This window comes from Salvelinus fontinalis, unplaced genomic scaffold (genome assembly GCF_029448725.1).
Source record: "Salvelinus fontinalis isolate EN_2023a unplaced genomic scaffold, ASM2944872v1 scaffold_1727, whole genome shotgun sequence".
Taxonomy (NCBI): Eukaryota; Metazoa; Chordata; class Actinopteri; order Salmoniformes; family Salmonidae; genus Salvelinus; species Salvelinus fontinalis.
The window spans coordinates 10,930-16,499 of NW_026601936.1; the positions used below are offsets into that span (position 1 = coordinate 10,930).

At 42.8% G+C, this 5,570-nt stretch overlaps 1 long non-coding RNA gene across 1 annotated transcript; it reads left to right on the plus strand.

The window, feature by feature from the left end:
• The first annotated feature begins 978 nt into the window (after positions 1–978).
• Positions 979–3,402, plus strand: LOC129849844 (uncharacterized). Its single transcript, XR_008758700.1, has 2 exons — positions 979–1,060; positions 1,382–3,402. It is a non-coding gene; the product is annotated as an uncharacterized LOC129849844 (long non-coding RNA).
• The last annotated feature ends 2,168 nt before the right edge of the window (positions 3,403–5,570 follow it).

Below are 5,570 nucleotides of genomic sequence, written 5' to 3' on the forward strand. Positions count from 1 at the left end.
GCGTGTAAGAGTAAGCAATTACACTGGAGGGCTACTGAAATCCATCATGGGTCCAACGTTACTTTGGATTGACATGCGGATGTTAGCTTCTTGCTAGCTGAATACCAGTGCTCCCAGAGACACGTTGTGGAGTTAATCATTACATTATTTAAAGCTGCTGTATGGGTGAGGATCTACTGTTCCATGTGGGGTTAAGGTATCACGTGGACAGTGTGTTTAAAGCAGAGCCACTTCTCAGATTGTTTTTATGCACTTTACCAACAGATGTATTTCACTTGATTGTGATTTAGACTGAATATGACATCATGGTGACTTCCTCTTGTGGTGATTTCCCTTCTACATGATCCTATTTTATATATAAGCTTCGACAGTACAAACAACCCCAAATAATGTTTTGTCCTGTGCTGGGTTGACTTTCGCCAGGCTACACAAACCTTATCAAAACATATAGGCCTATTGGCTAGGCTACATGAGGTGTGGCACTATGATTTAAAAAGTTATGCATTGCTTCTTGCCTTACACTGGGCATCATTCCCAAGTGATGGGCTAATATTGTCACCCATCAGACTATTCTTGATTTAATCTTGTCTTTACATGTACTCAAAAATATTTGTGACATTTGTTTTGATTTAGAAAGGACAATTATCTTGCACCTGACTCGAATCGGGCAGGGGAAAAATGCATTTAATCTATGCACTTAAATAGCGAATGGAGGATTATTTTCCCTTGTTTCATTTTCATGCCAGCCAGGTAGGCTATACTCCTGTTGGAAATATAAGCAATGTTCTTAATATTAGGAAAGTTGATAAATACAGCACGAGTCAAAAGTTTGGACACACCTACTCATTCAAGGGTTTTTCTTCATTTTTACTATTTTCTACATTGTAGAATAACAGTGAAGACATCAAAACTATGAAATATCACATATGGAATCAAGTAGTAAACAAAAGTGTTTAAACAAATCAAACTATATAGTTAGTTTATGTGTCGGGGGGCTAGGGTCAGTTGGTTATACCTGGAATACTTCTCCTGCCTTATCCAGTGTCCTGTGTGAATTTAAGTATGCTCTCTCTAATTCTCTCGTTCTCTCTTTCTCTCTGAGAACCTGAGCCCTAGGACCATACGTCAGGACTACCGGGCATGCTGACACCTTGCTGTCCCCAGTCCGCCCGGCCTTGCTGTTATTCCAGTTTCAACTGTTTCTGCCTGCGGTTACGAAACCCCTACCTGTCCCAGACCTGCTGTTTTCAACTCTTAATGATCGGCTATGAAAAGCCAACTGAGATTTATTCCTGATTATTATTTGACCATGCTTGTCATTTATGAACATTTTGAAAATCTTGGCTCTCTCTAATTTTCTCCTTCTCTCTTTCTCTCGGAGGACCTGAGCCCTAGGACCATACGTCGGGACTACCGGCCGTGGTGACTCCTTGCTGCCCCCAGTCCGCCTGGCCTTGCTGCTATTCCAGTTTCAACTCTTCTGCCTGCGGTTATGGAACCCCTACCTGTCCCAGACCTGCTGTTTTCAACTCTTAATGATCGGCTATGAAAAGCCAACTGAGATTTATTCATGATTATTATTTGACCATGCTTGTCACTTATGAACATTTTTGAACATCTTGGCATAGTTCTGTTATAATCTCCACCCGGCACAGCCAGAAGAGGACTGGCCACCCCTCATAGCCTGGTTCCTCTCTAGGTTTCTTCCTAGGTTTTGGCCTTTCTAGGGAGTTTTTCCTAGCCACCGTGCTTCTACACCTGCATTCTAGCTGTTTGGGGTTTTAGGCTGGGTTTCTGTACAGCACTTCGAGATATTATCTGATGTACGAAGGGCTATATAAAATAAAATTGATTGATTGATATATTGAGATTCTTCAAAGTAGCCACCCTTTGCCTTTACAGCTTTGTACACTCCTAGCATTCTCTCAGCCAGATTCGTGAGGTGGTCACCTGGAATGCATTTCAATTAACTCAACATTTATTTGACACATGCTAATTTTAGTGTGTAGCAATGCTAGTTCCGACAGTGTAGTATTGTCTATCAATTCCCCAACTACCTAATACACATATCTAAAGGTGTGAATATGTACATATAAGTATATGGCCGAGAACATAGACAAGGTGTAAAATACATGTGATAAAAGTAATGTAAACAGAGGCATTATTTAGTGTGACATTGTTTAAAGTGGCCAGTGTTTGGGTCTCAATGTAGGCAGCAGCCTCTGAGTTAGTGATTGCTGTTGAGCAGTCTGATGGCCTTGCAATAGAAGCTGTTTTTCAGTCTCTCGGTCCAAGCTTTGATGCACCTATACTGACCTTGCCTTCTGGATGGTAGCTGTGTGAACAGGCAGTGGCTCGGGTGGTTGATGTCCTTGATCTTTTTGGCCTTCCTGTGACATCGGGTGCTGTAGGTATCATGGAGGATAGGTAGTTTGCCCCCGGTGATGCGTTGTGCAGACCGCATCACCCTGTGGATAGCCTTGCGGTTGAGGGCGGTGCAGTTGCCGTACCAGGCTGTGATACAGCCCGACAGGATGCTCTCGATGGTGCGTGACGTTGGTGTACGTTTATCATATTTTTACAGGGACAGTGCACATTAATCAACGTTTCAGTAAAAGTTACGGTTTTAGCCAGCTGGCTAATTTTCAACCGCAGTCCCTGGGCAGGTTATTAAAAACAATTTCAATATAGAAAATCATTGAGCAGTGAGCACACGCAGAGCAACATAGGGCAAGACATAGCATACAGACAGAGCAACATAGGATAAGCAAGATGTAGCATTCAGACAGCAGCAACAGAACAAAAAAGCAGCAAGACAAAATTCATAAAAGCAAAAAATTGTTTCCACACCTCACAAGCTACAGACAACATGGAACGCGACAATACACAGCTAGGGATCATACTTACGTCAGCAGGGTCGCCCGATTTAAAGATGGCCGTTATCATGGCCGACTTCCATACTCTTGGAACCACCCCCAGACCAATAGATGTGTTTGTGACCTTACTAATGGGGCCAATGAGTGACTCTGTCGTTTTTAAGAAAGGTAGAGTCCAGCCCAAACACATCTTTGGCTTTAGAGTTCTTTAGTGAGCTAATCACCTTGTTCACCTTTGACTCAGAAACCTCCCTTATGATGAAGACAGGTTCAGCGTCATTCACTAGCAGTGAGCCCAAGAAACCAGTGGAGGGGTTTCGTGTCAGTACCCTGACAGAGTCAAAGTAGGAATTGAAGGCTATTGCTATTTTGACTGCATCCTGTGTTAGATCGTTATTCACCATGATTTCTAGTCTTTTTGCAGTGTTACTATGGTCTTTCCCTGTTAACTCTTTTGGATTCTCCCAGATCAATTTAGAATTTACCTTTGCTTCACCAATTATGTTAATAAAAAAAGTTTGCCTTGGCCTGTCTGATTTCTTTCATCACCTTATTTCTCAACATGGTAAACCTATGTCTGTCATGCTCTAATTTGGATCTTAGGGCTATTTTCAGAGCATAATCTCGTTCTTTCATCAATATCTAGATTTCTCCATTTAGCCAAGGAAGAGGGCTCTTTTGGCCAGGTTTGGATTTGATTTTCTTTAGGAAACCATTTACTGTAGTCTGGATTGTGAATAGAAAAACCTGACTATCAGCTTCCACGTCTGTATAGGACAAGAGATCATTCCAGTTAATTCCATTAATTGCGTTTTCAAAATTGTTTCATTCACTCTTAGGTATTCTTAGTTGATCTGGCTTTCTAACAGTAGAGAGGTTAAACCTGCTCTTAGACAGCTTTCTGGCTATAAGTGTTAGATTATGATCAGATAGCCCAGTAACCATATTGAATGATTTAGTCACTCTCTCTGGTTTATTACCGAACACCAAATCAATCTGTGTTTTACAGCAACAAGTCACCCCGGTTGGTCCTTTAACTAGCTGTGTAAGGTCAAAGGTATTAGTGATCCGTTTGAGGGTTTTCCTACAAGACTTGTCTTCATAATTAATATTAAAATCTCCCATTAAGATGACCTCTTTCCCAAAATCACATTCCCTAAGCATGTTATTAAACTGATCAAAAAACACACTTTTGGTGGAAGGTGGTCTATACATTCCAATAAGGGTAAAAGACATTTGGGGAGACAGTGTAACGTTCAGGCCACTACATTCTAGTTCATTATCACATGACCACTCAATTTGTTTACATCGGATATGTTCTAATGTAAATCATCAGAGACCACTCCTCTTCCTTCAATCCTGTCTCTCCTGAAAACATTGTAGCCAGGCACAATCAAAGCAGCATATGGAGAGTTTTTATGGAGCCTTGTCTCTGAGAGGCAGAGGAAGTCAAGGTTGGAGTCTGTGTAGATGTTGAATTTGATCACTTTTTGGAATGACACTACGAATGTTCAAGTGCCCCCCTAGTAGTCCCTTGGGCTTAGCTCGTGGGTCCCAGATGACTCGAGATTGATTGACACATTGAAAAAAGTTCAATTTTCGGTGTTTTCTGAAGGCTGGGTTTAGGCCGTTTTGATTAGGGGCAGTTCGGTAGCACAATAACAATCCCTCCCACTTGCACTGGATGCGGGGAACTAATTAAAACAGCTTGCGTACCAGAAGCAGAGTCAGGGATCGCATATAGCGACTTGGGTATGTTTGAAGAGTCAAAATCTATCCTGGAGCTGGGTGAGTCGAGAGAAACCATGGGACCATAGCACTCACCCACTTCCACAGCGGCGACGATCAGTGGACGAGGCCATCCACTGCTTTCTACTCCGGTGAGTATCGCTGGCTCGGTGATGTTAGGCCCAGGATGGAGTTGCACATCCCCGGAGAGCAGGAGGGTAGTGAACAGGTAGTTTAACAGTTTCCGATAAATGTTGGACTTGTGTTTGTTACGCCTAAGCGGTTCAGTGGAATAGGGAGCGAGGTAGACTTGGCCCTTATTCAGAACATTATTGTATGCTGAGTACTGTCCGCTCCCGTGGAACGGTGAACCAATGTGTTTGGTGTTGATATTCTCCGGTAATAGACTGATTGTGTCATCCCAGCAAGGACACACTGAGATTATCAGTAGAGCAGCTACATAACTGACAATCATGGCAAAGTACTGGAGATAAAACACATATTTGCGCTTTAACTCTTTGCATGAGTTACTTAGCTGGGGTCGGCGTACACCTGATGTTTTAGATAAAATAACAGCATTCGTATGAGAAGCGGCACCTGCCGCACCACCCTGTCTTCCGTCCGCCATTATCCCTGACGTGGCGTGGCTGGTTTTCTTTTTGTAGTCCGTGATTTCCTGTAGTCCATGCGTCTCGTTTCTGAGCCGTTGAATTTCGACTCCACCTTGTCCCTGTAACGGTATTTCACTTGGTTGATTGCCTTGCGGAGGGAATAACTACACCGTTTAAATTCAGTCATATTCCCAGACCTCTTTCCATGGTTAAATGAGGTGGATCGCGCTTTCAGTTTTGCGCGAATGCTGCCATCCATCCACGTTTCTGGTTGGGGTCTTAATAGTCACAGTGGGTACAACATCTCCAATGCACTTCCTTATAAATTCACTCACATAGTCAGCGTATAGGTCAA